Source organism: Mytilus trossulus, chromosome 8, assembly GCF_036588685.1.
Source record: "Mytilus trossulus isolate FHL-02 chromosome 8, PNRI_Mtr1.1.1.hap1, whole genome shotgun sequence".
NCBI lineage: Eukaryota > Metazoa > Mollusca > Bivalvia > Mytilida > Mytilidae > Mytilus > Mytilus trossulus.
Window position 1 is genome coordinate 79044377 of NC_086380.1, and position 17176 is coordinate 79061552.

General features: G+C 33.2%; 1 long non-coding RNA gene across 1 annotated transcript; it reads right to left on the reverse strand.

Annotated features, from left to right (window-relative positions):
- Window positions 1-1355: 1355 nt before the first annotated feature.
- On the reverse strand, window positions 1356-3833 carry LOC134681439 (uncharacterized). The gene is made up of 2 exons (XR_010100632.1): window positions 3725-3833; window positions 1356-2156 (listed from the first exon to the last, which is right to left on the reverse strand). It is a non-coding gene; the product is annotated as an uncharacterized LOC134681439 (long non-coding RNA).
- Window positions 3834-17176: the final 13343 nt, after the last annotated feature.

Sequence of the window (17176 nt, forward strand, 5' to 3'; positions counted from 1 at the left end):
GTTAATTTTATTTACTTTACATTAAAGTAAATAAACCCAAGTCAGGAGCCTGTTATTAAGTGGTTGTCGTTAGTTTTGGTGTTACATCAAGGATTTGTATAGTGAGACACTATACAAATCCTTGGTTACATATTTGTTTTTGTTCATTTATTTTCATAAATAAGGCCGTCAGTTTTCTCGTTTGAATCGTTTTACTTTTTCTTATAGTTATCGGGGCCTTTTATAGCTGACTAGGCGGTATGGGCTTTGCTCATTGTTGAAAGCTGTACGGTGACCTATAATTGTTAATGTTTATGTCATTTTGGTCTTTTGTGGAGAGTTGTCTCATTGGCAATCATACCACATCTTCTTTTTTTATATTTAAATAGTCTCCCCTGAATTTTTTGTCTGTAGTGTTTTTGTTGATTGCTGTTTATAACATATTTGTTTGTTTGTAGCTCATGTATACTAGTATAAATCAAGTTGTCATCACTGTTGGGTTCTCGTCTGAATTTTTTACATTAACTCTGTTAGAAGCCTAGCTCTTTCCAAGCAGAGCCATTTATAGGGTGCTCATCATGAAGTTTAAGTTTTTGGTCTTTGCTGAAGGGTGTGCAGTGACCTATTATATAGTGACTAAAAAGAAAATCACTTGGTCTACATGGTTTATAGTTTAAGTAATGCAAGTCGTCTCATCAAAATTCATACCCAGTGGTGGATCCAGGGGGAGGGTTCAGGGGGTTGGAACCCCCCTTTTTTGGACGATCATGGAATGGGGACATATAGTTGGAACCCCCCCCTTTTGTCTTGGGTTGGGAACCCCCCCTTTTTTAAATGGCTGGATTCACCCCTGATACCATATCTCCTTAGGCAAAACAAAAATTATGTTTGTTTCCAACATGTTCAATGTAGCTTACAGCTTCTGAGAAACAATTCAAACATTGATGACCTTCTGCTGTTGTCTGCTCTGTAGTCAGGTTGTTGTCTTATTGGCACATTCCCCATTTCCAGTCTCTAATTTCATTACGAAGTATCTGAGAAACAAACCTAACCATGTTAACATTGTATTAAACTGAAATAACCTAAATCACTGAGATTATCCATGAAATAAAATTAAGGTCAGGTCAACCTAACCTGATAGACAAGTAGACCTTGCAAGGTACTCATATACAATAAAATGTATCCAATTACATGTAATAAAATGTAACAGTATATTTTACACTCATTCCCTGAACCAGCTCTTTTAGCTTTCATAAATTTAAAGCTCTATTAAAAATAGCTTACATCATCACCCCAAGACTGTAATACATATTTCTTGCATATATACAACCAACTTTCATGACTTTCATGTAAGGCGAGACAAAATAAATTGATACTTTGAAGTACATGTATTGTTTAATATGTTCGACTACTACATGTACTAGTATAAAATGCCAGTTTCAGAATGAACAGTAATTTAGAAGATTGTCACCATACATGTAGATTCATTCAGACTATTTGAACTACAAATGTATACAGCAAGCTGTCATTTGACTCTAAGTGCAACCAACAACCGTGCCAGGGCTGTAAAACTTGTCTAGGTTGGTGAAACTTCCATAATCATGCATATATGACACTAACCAATTGTGACGGACCGTGACAGACCCTCACGAAAGGTCAAAAAGGTTTAACACTCCCAGCTGGTGGTACATGAAGCCAACAGTAGCAACGCCAGCACAGAAATTCTTATTATATCCAAATTCTTATTTTAAATGTATAATTATCCAAGGTGAATTCAGATATATATGATCATGATGATGCACTTGTAGTATTGACAATGATCATGATGATTGTAAGATAATCACTGAAACTATGAATTTTCATTATTCCAATTTCCTACTTTTTTTCCTATGAATTTCAAGTTTGCTATTTGTTCAATTCACAATTTCCTTTTTGTCCAATCAGAACATCCCATCAACATCATGGCATAATGCTGTTAGCTTTATTAACGTTATTTCCAATTGCAATAAGTAACTCAAAATTATGAATGAATCCACCATTTCGCAATTTACAGCTACAGAGGTGAGGTACCGTATGAGAGTAATTTAGTGACACTATATATTTCCTATGTATATATGATATATATGCCCCTTCATAATCTTGCTGGGAATCATGCTCAAACCAATGTGATATCTTATCTACAAAAAAAATTTACATTAAGAATTAAGTATTTATAACTTGAATTACATGCGACTTCTATAACATGTATAAAATTAAATAAGTCAATAGCATTAATACTATTTTATATACTACTGTCAATTCAGAAATTAATGTGAGGTTTTTATTATTGCGAAAAATGCGACTGAGTTGTAAACGCAATAACTTAAAGTAAACGCACATTTTGTGATATTTTATATGAATTAAACAGGATTTTTCACAAAATCGTAAAAATTAAAATCGCATTTAAGTCTAAAATGAAAAATTCGCAATAATTTCTGAATTTACAGTAACTACATGTATTTGATTTGTGATATTTGTAGTAATAATAATTCAACAAATTTTTTTAATAATACTTTTTTATTTCAAAATAGAATTTGTAGAATATTACTACATACATGACAAAGCAATGGTATGCATAGATTATAACATGTTATATTTAAGTTCTACAAAATTTAGAGCAAAACAAATCATTGATAACAATTCAGGGGAGAGTCCAGCCATTTTGAAAACCAGGACAAAGGGGGGTTCCAATTACATGTCCCAATTCAAATGCATTGATCCTCAAAAAGAGAAAGGGTTCCAACCCCTGGAACCCCCCTCTGGATCCGCGCCTGCAATTTAATGAAACATGCCTGGAAAATTATCTTAAATTTCTTATCACAAAAGTGTAAAAAATTGTCGTTAAGGACGCAATGCTGTCACATCATTTGGAATCAGGGCACAATATCAATATACTCTTTTTTTTGCCCCCGGCAATTTAGAGGTTATTGCATATGCAAACCCAAGCCTTGAAGGTATTCATAACAAATATGTGATAAATTATAATTATTGTACATCACCCACCAGTGGCTATATAAATAGGTGCATCATCATTGTAACATACATGTGAAGATTGGTTGGTTATGAGTTATACAAAATCCAGTGACAGATATTTCATGCAAAGTTTAGGACGTGACAGTTATCAATACATTATTAAACATACAATAAATATGAATATGTAGGGTTACTCTAGTCCAAATAATTATGACGTTTGGCAAGGCTATTTAAATTTTTTTCTGGGACGCCTTCCTACAACGTCCTAGGAAGGCGTCTCAGAAAAAAAAAATAGCCTTGCCAGACGTCATAATTATTTGGACTAGGGTTACTCCATCAGGGGGTTAGGTCTGGTAATAGGCCCCCCTCCCCCCAACCAAACCATTGTGAATACACACAATGGTTTAGGCAATAAACAGGTGTGTATCCAGCCCTTTTTAAAAGGGAGGATTTAAACCATAGTTTATATGTACCTTTTTCAAATCATGCATTGATCTTCCAAAAAGGGGGGGGGGGGGTCCAATCACAGGAATAATTTTTTTTACAAGCCCAAATTCTTACTTTGCCTTTGAACAAGTTAATGTACAAGAATGTGGTGTATTAGAAAGTCAATTCATACCTGTATGCACAAATGTAACAAATGTAAACATCTTTCCTTCAAACTCTTGGCCGGATCAATGATTATTCTCATGTCTGATAGGCATGTTTTAAAATATTATTCATTTCTACTCACCAATTGTAATTTCCAGCTCAGCTTATATTGTGCTGTAGTGTCCATCTACCATCATGGCATGTCAAGTTAACGAATTTGTGTAAAATAAATTTGCCATTTGAAGATGCCGACATGCGACAAGTAAAGAGGGTACGGTAACGTTAAATCGTTTACGGGCTTATTTTCCGTTTTTGGAAAGTTTGCTATAGCTTGCTATAGCAATAAACTTTCTTAAGGCATCGACCTAAACGGAAAAGAGACAGGCTAACTTACTTTAGGAAGTGTGTCCTACTTCTAGATAATGTAGTACTGGTGTTTGAAAACTAATAATAGAAAGATGCTTTTGACATTTTGAGCCCTTCTATTTTAATAGCATACCGCTTGAATAAAAATGTACTGAAATTTCATCGATAAATCAAACAATTCAACTTCATTTGAAAGACGAACAAACTACTTCGCGGATCTGCGCTACGCGGAAAGTAAAATCAATACACACACGAGACAGCAGTTTCTACGTGGTATGATTTTATCGGTATTCTTCAGACATGCGTCAGATCCATATATGTGTGCCACCAAACGGGAGTACTACCTTCCTCCGGTTGAAGAGAAAATTAAAAGCGTGTTTAAATTATTTCATGAATGAACATTTTTCGTCGCTTTAATACGTGACGATTTTTACAAATTTCTATTCAATAGGTAAAAGCCCGAGAGTATAGGAAGTATCATGGTATCTCATCTAATCTCGGCCCACTACAAACTCGGACTATAATAAACTCGGCCTTTTATATATTCGGCATTAGAAATCGGACTATAACAAAAATCGTAATTATACTAATTGCTATTAAGACTCATAAACAAAGTTTTTGCTCAGTTTTTATTATTTTTCTTCTTGGGGTCTATTTATTTGTATTTTGAGGGGCCAACAGAAGGGAGGAATTTCCAAAAGAACTCTAAGGGATTTTTTTTTAAATTTTCAATAACAATAATAAATTATAAACTTGAAGAAAACAGTAAGTGACATACACACATGGTTTTCAGTAATGATCACAGGACCATAAAACAAATCAAATTAAATTTAGGTTGAGTCCATGGTGTCACCTCACCCAACCCCTCATGTTTGAATACTTAAAAACAGTCAGATCCTCACTCCTAAACATTATATGTTCTTATACGTTACAATAAAACAAATCAAATGAAATAAAAGGCGAGTCCCCTGGGGTCACTCTCATCCCCTGTTTTTTTTGGAGAACTTATTAACAGTTGAGATCTCCACCCATATACCATTTATATTATTGTATGGGACAATGAAATAAATCAAATGAAATATAGAGGAACTCCAGAGGGGTCAGTCATCCCACCCCTTTCTTTTCGAAAACTTAGAAACTGTCGAGATCCCCACCCCTAAACCATATTTATTTTTGTATGTGGCAACAAAACAAATCAAATGAAATAAAGTGGGTGTCCCTCTGGGTCAGCCCCACCCCCTCATGTCTGAGAACATGTAAACGGTCAAGATCCTCACCCCTTAACCATATATATTCGTGTACTGGACAATAAAACAAATCAAATTCAAAAAAAGGCGAGTCCCTAGGGGTCACTCCCACTTGTTATTTGATAACTTGTAAACGGTTGAGATCCCTACCCACAAACCATATATATTTTTGTATGAGAAAATAAAATAAATCAAAATGAAATATACTAGTAGAAGTCCACAGGGGTGACCCCACCAACTTCTTTTTGAAAACTTATACGGTCGAGATGATCACCCCTAAACCATATATATTCTTTTATGGGGCAACAAAACAAAACCAATGAAATATAGGGGGAGTACCTCTGAGTCATCCCCAACCCCTCATGTTTGAGAACTTGTAAACGGTTGAGATCCCCAACCCTTAATCATAAATATTCTTGTATTGGACAACAAAACGAATAAAGTGAAATATAAGGAAGTCCCTCGGTGTAACCCACCCCATCCTGGTTCGAGAACTTGTAAACAGTCAAGATCCACCCCCTTTTCGAAAACTTGAAATCTGTTGAAATCCCCACACTGAAACAACATATTATATTCTTGTACGGAATAATAAAACAAATCAGATGAAATAAAAGGCTAGTCCCCTAGGGCCACTCTTACCCTACCTCCTGCCTGTTTGAGAACTTGTAAACTGTCTAGATCCACACCCCCAAATCATGAATATCACTTTACTAGACCGTGGGAATGACTAATTTTGAGAGCTTTGTTTGGGAGACTTCGTAGCAGCATCCTGTTACAATTATTTCTTGATCAAGTTTTTTTCTTTTTTAAGTAGGAAAAAAAGTTAACCATGCAATCTACACACAATCTATTTGAAATATTACTATCTACCGTTGCAAACTTTCCACAGGTGCTATCCAGCACTTTGATTAATCAAACTTGTCAGATTTGATTAATTATCGTCAGAAAATGTCCCAAATGGATAGTAATTCAAATTAAACCAGCTTTATTATGCTGTATTCATGTAATATATATAACCTGGTCTTCAAATGTACTTCAGGTACACTGGCCTTTTTCTGCTATAATATTCAAACTTTATCTTTTAACAAAGTCTTCTGGTGTGTAATATTTTTTTTATAAAAGGCTCTCGAATTATAGACTAAGTGAAAAATAAAGATGGAAAGTCAAACGCATGAGTCTGGCAAAAATGAACGGACAATGGCATGACAGTAAACGGAAAACGAGAAAAGACATAGATTCTAGTTATATATATATATTTTTCCCTGCCTCACTCAAATGCAATTTATATAGCCAACATTAAAAGTTAAATGAATGCATTCATTTACAATATTAAAAAATGTTACATCTTAAATTTAATTAAACATAATTATTAAGATCACGCGTTTTCAAGTGTTCACGCACAGGCACTTGTCTCAGAAAAAAAAATTCCTATATACCTTATTATAATAAGGTATATAGGAAATTATTTTCTGAGACAAGTGCCTGTGTGTTCACGGCCGACATCCGTAATTATTTAATACGGGTGTAAAAATGATCTATTGCGTCAACATGACAAATTTTTCACCACCCACGACAGTCTGTAATTGCAAAAACATGTATTGTAATAACTTGTAAACCTTTAATATAAAGGTTCAGATGCTTACATTCAATAAATAAATGTTATTTCGGCAATCTGTTGATTTTTTTTAGTCATTTCGCGGCGGTTTGTTCAGCAGTATGACTTTGAGCTATTTTTTAAAATATATACAAAACATATTAAAAAGGATGTAGTAAGAATTCAAACTGAATATTTTTTTTATTTAATTAACATGATTAAAGGGACGTGGTAGACTTTCAGTTAACATAAACCGTCTTCTTTCTAACTTTTATTTTATTTTTAAAAGGGGAGCAACCCCTGATAAACAATGGGAAAGTTTCACTCGTTTTGTGTCCAAATGATTAAAATCTGAATACGACTGGACACGGTCTGACAACATCTTGACGTAACTTTGTATCCATGGTCTGTTTTGGTCTGACACGGTCTTAACGGGTCTAAACAACCCGCTAGACGATTCAGTCTTTTCCGTCTTGATACGCCTTAACGAACTGATTTACCTGATGAGGCTATCGATCTGAACGGCGACTAAACGATCTGAAATATCTGGACGAATTTCTCTAGCGGTAAATCCAGTCAATCAAGATGTGATCAGACCAAAATGGCCGTTTCAGACTGAAATCGGGCTTCTAGTGGTAGGACTAGGCTACCTCAAAAGGGATCAATAATGGCTTTAAGGTTCAGATAGTACGCAAGCTAATCAGAGATAATTACATTTGTCTACACACCTAATGGAGTCGGCTGTAAATATCAACTTCACACTTTGAAGCAGGTAGAAAGCGAGGCTGTGCCGAGCATTTCTACCTGTTTCGAGCCGAGTACAAATATCATTGATATTTCGAGACAATGTATGGTTATCCCTCATATACTGCAACTCTTTATAACTATTATAAATGAAGTTTTTAGGGTAAAAACTATCATTTCTTAATTGTTTCAGAAGAAACACCGACTTAGCTAGATAATACAATTGATTATTTAATTACTAATACAATTTGATATTGTATTAGTATTGTAATTTTCACTGTTAATAATAAATGTAAGTTAATACTGGATAAGTCAAACAAATCTAATCTTGAATTTCATCCAAATTCTTTCTTATTTTGCGGAACTCGTTTTAAAATTCAAATGTTACGTCCGTTTGTGCATGAAACTGGCTTTGGTTAACACGGCTGTGTATTTTTGTAATGTATCTGTTTTTATTCTGTAGCTAGTCACCACTTCAGTATAATTACGTATATCTATTATATAGTCATTTTATAAAATTTACTGTCTGCAAAAGTATAAAATATTTCTAATAATAAGGATGTTCTTATTCAAGGCTGATCCCTGGCCGTATTGGTCACAACTTTTTTGAACTTTTGTTCCTGGGTAATCTTCAATTTTGTACTTGTGTTGGCTCTTAAACTTTTTTCATCTGAGTGTCGCTGGTAAGTCTTTTAAACAAGTGGCGCACATCTGACGTATTCCATTTTAAACATGGTACCTTTTCTTGGCTATTATTCCTTTTATTCTCTGTCCTGTTTTTTCACCAATCTTTGTAGTCCCGTCATGTTATGTTGTCATTTTAATGTTATAATTGGCATTGTCATTTAAGCGGGAGGCTTAGCATGCCACAAAACCAAGTTCAAGTTGAAACCTTTCATTTTGTTTTCTTAAAATGACCTGTACCAAGTCAGGAAAATGACCATTGTAATACTAAGAGTATTATAGTTCGTTTCTGTGAGTGTTATATTTTAATGTTGTATTTCTGTTGTGTCGTAGTTCTCTTATATTTGATGCGTTTCCGTCAATTTAAGTCTGTACCCCGGATATTTTTGTAATCGATTAATGAATTTGGAGCAGCGGTATACTACTGTTGCCTGTATTCATTTATTTAATCATAATTACCTACGGAACTTGAACAAAAAACCAACCATTGACAAAAATTTGAAACACAGGTAAACGAAAATAGTTTTGTTGTAAGGTATACGCTGAAAACAGAAAAATGATAACATTGTGAAAAGAAATGGGAAATGCGTCAAAGTATATATTTACAATATACAAAATGTACGTAAAATGTTTAGTTATACCACACATGATAAACGAGTGGCGAACTAAACCAGAGGGACAGCCAATCTCGTAGATCGAACAGAAATTGACAGCACCATGGCTAAAAATGAGGGGGAAAAAAGACAAACAGATAATTAATAGTACAAATGACACCACACAGAAAACTAAACACTTAGCAAAACGAACCCAATCAAAATAGGGGGTGCTCTCAGATGTTCCGAAAAATGCTGATTTAGATCAGATGTTACCCTGAAGTAAACATTCAATACAAAAAAAGGATTAAATAGTATCCATAGGATAAATTAACATGAACAAACGATTTAAGAGTAATTGCAGTTACTGACAGCTAAAAAAAGAAATTACAATTCATAATAAAGAATCATGCATTAGATAATTTGCGGTATATTAGATCAAAAGAGAAACAGGTCGAGTATGACAATTGATATAGTTGCAGAGACATAAGTGCAAATTATGTTTTGTATAACCAATACATGACATAAAGGCACATATACCATTATAGCATGTGATAAGTGTTAACAGTTGTAGTGTTGAAACTTGTAGCATGGGCATCTTTCTTAATGTTAAATATCAAGCCGTCTCGAAATCCTTAATTTATTAACTTAATCTAAGTTTATATCAAATTATTACCATACTCATTTAGGTACATACACATTTACTAAAGGAATCCTTAATTAAATTCTGATAGATTTATTCTGATTTCTACATGCTAATATTTTGTTAGAATTTTGAATGGAAAAATGGCTGGACTGAACAGAAGGCGGTCAATGCCTGTGAATCCTTTTTTAAGAAATCAAAACTATTTAACATGTGCAGCAAAATAACCAATTCTAGTAATGTCGAAAAGGATACATGTGTAGCTGATATAAAGGTATATATTCTTATGTATTTCTTATGCATAATTCTTTGTTCCATTTAAACAAAATATTTTAAATAGTTAAAGTAGATACATGCATAAGAAGTCGTACGAATGCTAATGAAACAACTCCCAAACCTAGTCACAATATGTAAAACATCAATGAGTTCAAAGTACGACAAAATATAACAAGTGTAATGTTGATATTTGTTATGAAAGTATTACCGTATATAAGTCTGATTATGTTTTAGATCACATTTATATGGTTATTTGTATACAATAAGGAATTGAAGGCATGCACATGTATGCCTCAGTAAACAAAAGTGTATGGTATGATAAACGATGGGACACTCATATATCAAATATCAAACAACTTAAGATTAGCGTACGGCCTTTAACATTTAACAAAACACATACCGAAAGTACATGTGAAACAATGCACACGAATAAATCAAACACTTGATTTAAGCTTAAAAAACACACAAACATAGCAGATATGAATAAATGACTTTTTATAATTGTTGCGCGTGCTGTTTATTTAATCTAGATATCTGGTTCGGATGTATTTCTATCAGCGTCATTAGATTCAATGAAAACTTCATGTATAAATGAAATCAGAATAAACACAACATTTTGGAAACCAAAGCCGAAGCCCAAGATGCAAACTACTACAGAACGGAGCATGCAGTTAAATATTAAAACCCAGTCAACTACTACCACAACAACTGCACGCAATCTAGGTATACCGGTGTTAGACGACATATCTGTTTTGGACATAGCAGAAAGTATTTTCAACAATGATTGTCCAAATGATTGTTCTGGATCCGGAATATGTCAGCAAGGTAAATGCATGTATTTTCAACTTAAAAAATGGGATACTCAAGTTCTTAGTCGGCTGATATCGTTATAACATAAGCATTTCGAACTCCGTCACGTATACAGGATAGATCGTTCTTCCTGTAAGCTTGTTAAAAAAAAATATTTTGAAGCGACCCCCCAAAAAAAATATCAGCGATCAACATATTTTTTTCTTAAAACAAGACATAAAAAAATCAGGACCCCATCACTTATAAAAAATTAAAAAAAAAACAAAACCGCCTGTGAATGTGTTACATAAACCTATAAATACGATAAGGCGCCATAAGTACACGTTAACAACTTTTGCTCTTAGAAACATTTGCTACAATCACCACTCATACATTTTTTATCTTTCCGGAATCATTACGACAAATTAATTGTAACCATTTGTCAATTTAGGGATATGCGATTGTGGTGATGGATTCGAAGGCGAAGATTGCTCTGTAGACCGACGGAAAGGGCCCGAGGTATTTGGTCTAATTGAGGAATCGTTCTGTGATTTATCGCAAAGGCCATGCTCATCCGTATCAGTGTTTGGAAATGGATTTTATGCATCAGGAACTGTAACATGTCTTATTATGGAAGCTAAGGTAGATATCCTAGACACTATTAAGAATGATATATATATAAAAAAAATCATACTCTTTTTATTTGGCTGTTTCCAAAAGGTATTTTTTTCTGTTATTCTGCAAATTTAGTAAATCGGTAGAGTACGTGTTTCTGCTATGTATACCATATATAATAGATACTATCAATTGAGAAATTTGTCAGCATATACTCGATTTGTTGAATATAACTATAATTGCAGATCGAACAAAATGAAGTGAAACCAGAAATCATGAATATAACCACTTACGGATCTTTGATGACTTTCTCTGAAGTAAAATGTCCACTAGAACACATGAATGTCAATGAATCACAAACCTTTCCAGTTGTCGATGCATACTTGGTTTCAGTTTCTTTTGATGCGGTCAAGTATTCGACAGGGTCTCCAATAATAGTGTATGATTCTACTTGTACGATTTGCAAGGGCGTTAAAGGCATCGTGGATTGTAGAATGAGGGTAAGTACATATTACAACACAATGATATTTGATATTTGATATTAAAACATTAAATCTGGCCTCATATCAATGTGTACATGTTGTATACAACGTTTGTTTCTTAAGCTTGTAATATTCACTATTCAAAATAAACGTTAATAAATGGTGATGTGGATAGATGTATTGACAGGCTTTGTTTCATTTGAAAATACAAATTGTTGACCTACCTACCTTGCTAGTGAGAGTAAACAGTTTTGTACGCGGTCGAATCGTTTCGTACCTTACATATAGTTTGTAATATATTTATAGTGAATGCTTGTTCGTGTTTGACGATTTGATAAAGGAAAATATTTGTATGCTTGTAGGAAGATGTATGCATTGTTGAGAGAAAGTGCTACAGACAAGACCATGACATGTGCAAAAAAACAAAGGCATCCGAACCCAGTCGTCACACTTACAGTCCAGCTATATTGTATTTAGGGGCAACCCTTGGGGGACTCGGAATTATTGTGGTTCCAACCCTCATATTTATGAAAAGGTAATTTTTGTATTAAATTACTACACTCTTGTACTACAAGATTCCACAATAAACTATAACAACGTGTTTGATACACAGTTTTTTAAAATAATACCAAAAAATATTGATCGATGTTTTATAGATTCAGTGTATTTGATTTATACACAAACAAGCACAAAACTAACTTATTAGACGTTGATGAGTTCATTTCGAAAAGACTTTTATTCCGTATAATTTGACCATGCAAATATATGGTAACAGTAAAGCAAAGTTCAAAACCAATTTAAAAAAAAATATATGCTCATGGCAAAAAATTGCAGTTAATTATCTTTAACAAAAATTCTCTTGAAAATAAATAAGACAACTTTCCTCTATAGTTCAAATGAAATTTAATGAACACATCATAAGCAACTGTACAGCCTTCAACAATACGACACATTTATATCGCATAGTCGGTTATACAAAGTCACCAATCTTTAATAACCTGTACTATAAATTAAAATAGATGAGAAGAAAACAAAAAAATGTATTCAGGCTCAGGTTGTAATTTAAAATTATGAGACTTCCATTTCAACGTTTCATAATATTTTTTTTGGAATAACTATGAAAATAGCTTTGAGGTGGGTCGGGTCTATTCGAAGTTTCTATCAAAAGTGCGGTATTTTTGGTTATTTTATTCTTTGAAGAAAATAAATCCAATTGGTCGAAAAAAAATGGGATCACGGTCCATTTTAGCTCAAAATTTTACTTTTAAACAGATTTGTAAAAGAAGAGAGGGACGAAAGATACCAAAGGGACAGTCAAACTCGTAAATCTAAAACAAACTGACAACGCCATGGTTAAAAATGAAAAAGACAAACAGAAAAACAATAGTACACATGACACAACATAGAAAACTAAATAATAAACAACACAAACCCCATTTTTTTTAATGAAATGATAGGAAAAATAGAGGTATTGACATATTTTTATCAGAATATCAAAAAACGTTCTATGACAATTGATCTAAAACTGTAATATGGAATGCTTGAATAATGTTTCAAAGAATGAGACAATAAAAAACATAGGTCACTGATAAAGAAAACAAAATATTTTGCCTTAACACCCACATTTTGGCAGGAAAATGGTGAATATGGATGAAATGTCATTTTTTACCCTTTAACAAATACGGATTATAACGGAAATTATAATAGTCATTTAACTACAATAATTGAACATTTCTAATCAATCAAAATATCTTAAAAACAATCATATCGAATTTACGACAAATGCTTTGGTAATTCATGCGTGAAATTATGCACAGTCAAAATGTCCCAAGTCACCTTTAATAGAAAATGTATATTGGCAAAGAAATTATCAATATTTCTACATTATTACATTTTCATACTAGACGTATTATTTAGGATTTGTTTTGTTTTGTTTTTTCAGGATGTGAAAAACTACAATTATCCTCTCAAATTAAGATAACAGAAGAAATGCGTTGCTTTTACTAACGATATTCTCATAAAAGGCATTATACGTTTATTTTGTTTCCTTGTTCAATCTTGTATTATATTTGCTATATGTAACAGTTATCAAACCCAATAATTGAAAAGATAAATTAAACTTTTATTGAAAGCTGAATTTTTTTTATCAGTAAAGACAATGCATACAATGTCTGAGACCTACATGCTTAAAATTCATTCTAGTTTTTAATTACCAGACCAATTGTATGTTAAAATTGTTTTTATCATTATACTTTTGGACATATATTTTGAATTTGCGCCTTTTTTCTTTCTTTTTTTTCAATTTGGAAAAAAAACATTTGCTACATGTATGATAGTCTGTTAACATCTGCGCTTTGGATGATATTACAAAGATAGGCAAATTGTTTTAATGAGTTACATATGCTCAATGGGTGGCCGTCTTTTACATTGATAATTGAAGTAGATAGCATTGCGACGCGTTAGGTTTGCAAGGATTTCTCCTAATTTAGTGTCAACAAATACCACGTTTGCGCTTAAACATGCGTTATGTTTGCGCGAAATGTATCTGTTGAAATAACACTACGTTTGCACGAATTGATTAGAATATAGATATCCACAAATTCTTTTATTGTGTTAAACAAACATCCGACATGAAACATTAAAAATAATACATGTAATTTAAGAAAGAGGAAGTTATCACATAACCAGTGAGTCTATTTTTATTGCAATATTGACAGCTATGCCTATTGAAGATACAACACATACCTGCATTGTACACAAATATGAGAAATATGATGATGTTGCTTGATTGCTTTTTTTCAATTCAAAACAATAAACGAAAAATTTCTGAAAAACAAACATCAAGATACTTTATTTTTCCTAAAACAAAAATCACGGAAAATTCAGATTGTTTTACAGATTAAATCACGCGTAAAGGTGACTGTGCGCAAACGTAATAATGTTACTTCGCGCAAACATACTGCTTGCCAGATAGTTTTGCGCAAATATAGGTCGTCGCTTTGGTGAGCTTTTTACTTCAAATAATTATATATTTTCCGTGTTATTACACAACTCTATCAAATGTTTTCAACAGAGGAACTATTTCACCGAATGTTCTGGCTTAAATTGTTTGAGAAATCTGTATTTTTCAGGAAAATGGTACCACGCGCGTCTACAACTGGATAATCTTCCATACTGTCAAATTATATTCGCCAATAATTGTTCTTAATATTGCAATTCATGAACAGCAGATTCCATGTGTTTAAAGATCTCCTTTACTACTATTATAAAGAAACAAATGTTAAATGAAGGTCCTTTAAGTTAGCTTTTTGTGCATTCGTTTTCTATATTATATGTACATATTCCATATAATCATGATAAAGTGTATTTCAAATTGTAAAAAAATAAAATATGTTGCCGACATAAAGCGTGATGTTGTATTGCTTGTTGAATACACAGTGTTAAAAATATCTATGCTATACTCAAAGAACAAAACATGGAAGGAATACATAACGGATAAATAGTTTCATTTAGAAATGAACGCATGCTGTTCAGATTTGAACGACATGTGTTGTATTTGTAGTTCTGTTAATATTTATTATTTTTGTAATTATCATTAAATGGTTATTACTTGTAAATCATGACAAGCAAAAATACGCATGCTTGTATCTCTATATATTATTTAATATATACATTTAAATTCTAAAATGGGTTGAAAAAACGGGTACCTTTTTTATAATTTAAATCATCATATATTATTTATTCTGATTATAATAGACACATAGATGAAAGCCAAAATTATTCGAATGAACTTTGATGTAAGTTCCTAGTATATAAGAATTTCCAAAACCTGAAAGTCAAGTCTTCTTGTGAAAAATGTAATATTAGACATACGTTCATCTTCCATGCACTCAAAGTTGAGGGCTAATAGTTGCTAACATTTTGGTTTCTAATTAAGGTTGCCTCATTGGCAATCAAAACATTGTTTTCGTTATTCATTGTCATTAACATGTATTTTTGTTTGTACTGCTTGTTTATTTTAATGCATTTTATTAGTATCAAAACGTTTACTTTTTGCATTTGTCTTCTTTATTATTTTGAACATACATGTAGCCAATTTATATTTGGGTTTCACAATATCAAACTTTTAAATAAAATTGAGAATGGAAATGGGGAATGTGTCAAATGGTTGGGTCCTGAATGCTCTTCAATTTTGTATTTGTTTGGCTTTTTAACTGTTTTGATCTGAGCGTCACTGATGAGTCTTATGTAGACGAAACAGCGTCTGGCATATTAAATTATAATTCGGGTACCTTTGATAACTATTTACACCACTGGGTCGATGCCGCTGCTGGAGGACGTTTCGTCCCCGAGAGTATGACCAGCCCAGTAGTCAGCACTTCGGTGTTGACATGCATATCAATTGTATGGTCATTTTCATAAATTTTCTGTGAACAAAACTTTGAATCTTTCGAAAAACTAAGGATTTTCTAACGCCCAGAAGTACCTTAGCCGTATTTGGCACATTTTTGGGGATTTTTTGGGTCCTTAATGCTCTTCAACTTTGTATTTGTTTGGCTTTTTAACTGTTTTGATCTGAGCGTCACTGATGAGTCTTATGTAGACGAAACGCGCGTCTGGCGTATTCAATTATAATCCTAGTACCTTTGATAACAATTTACACCACTTGGTCAATGTCACTGCTGGTGGACGTTTCGTCCCCAAGGGTATGACCAGCCCAGTAGTCAGCACTTCGGTGTTGACACGAATATCAATTGTATGGTCATTTTCATAAATTTTTCTGTTTACAAAACTTAGAATTTTTCGAAAAACTAAGGATTTTCTCACTCCCAGAAGTACCTCAGCCGTATTTGGCACAATTGTTTTGGAATTTTTGGGTGCTCTTCAACTTTGTATTTGTTTGGCTTTTTATCTGTTTTGATCTGAGCGTCACTGATGAGTCTTATGTAGACAAAACGCGCGTCTGGCGTATTAAATTATAATCCTAGTACCTTTGATAACTATTTACACCACTGGGTCGATGCCGCTGCTGGAGGACGTTTCGTCCCCGAGAGTATGACCAGCCCAGTAGTCAGCACTTCGGTGTTGACATGCATATCAATTGTATGGTCATTTTCATAAATTTTCTGTGTACAAAACTTTGAATTTTTCGAAAAACTAAGGATTTTCTAACGCCCAGAAGTACCTTAGCCGTATTTGGCACATTTTTTTGGATTTTTTGGGTCCTTAATGCTCTTCAACTTTGTATTTGTTTGGCTTTTTAACTGTTTTGATCTGAGCGTCACTGATGAGTCTTATGTAGACGAAACGCGCGTCTGGCGTATTAAATTATAATCCTAGTACCTTTGATAACAATTTACACCACTTGGTCAATGTCACTGCTGGTGGACGTTTCGTCCCCAATGGTATGACCAGCCCAGTAGTCAGCACTTCGGTGTTGACACGAATATCAATTGTATGGTCATTTTCATAAATTTTTCTGTTTACAAAACTTTGAATTTTTCGAAAAACTAAGGATTTTCTCACTCCCAGAAGTACCTCAGCCGTATTTGGCACAATTG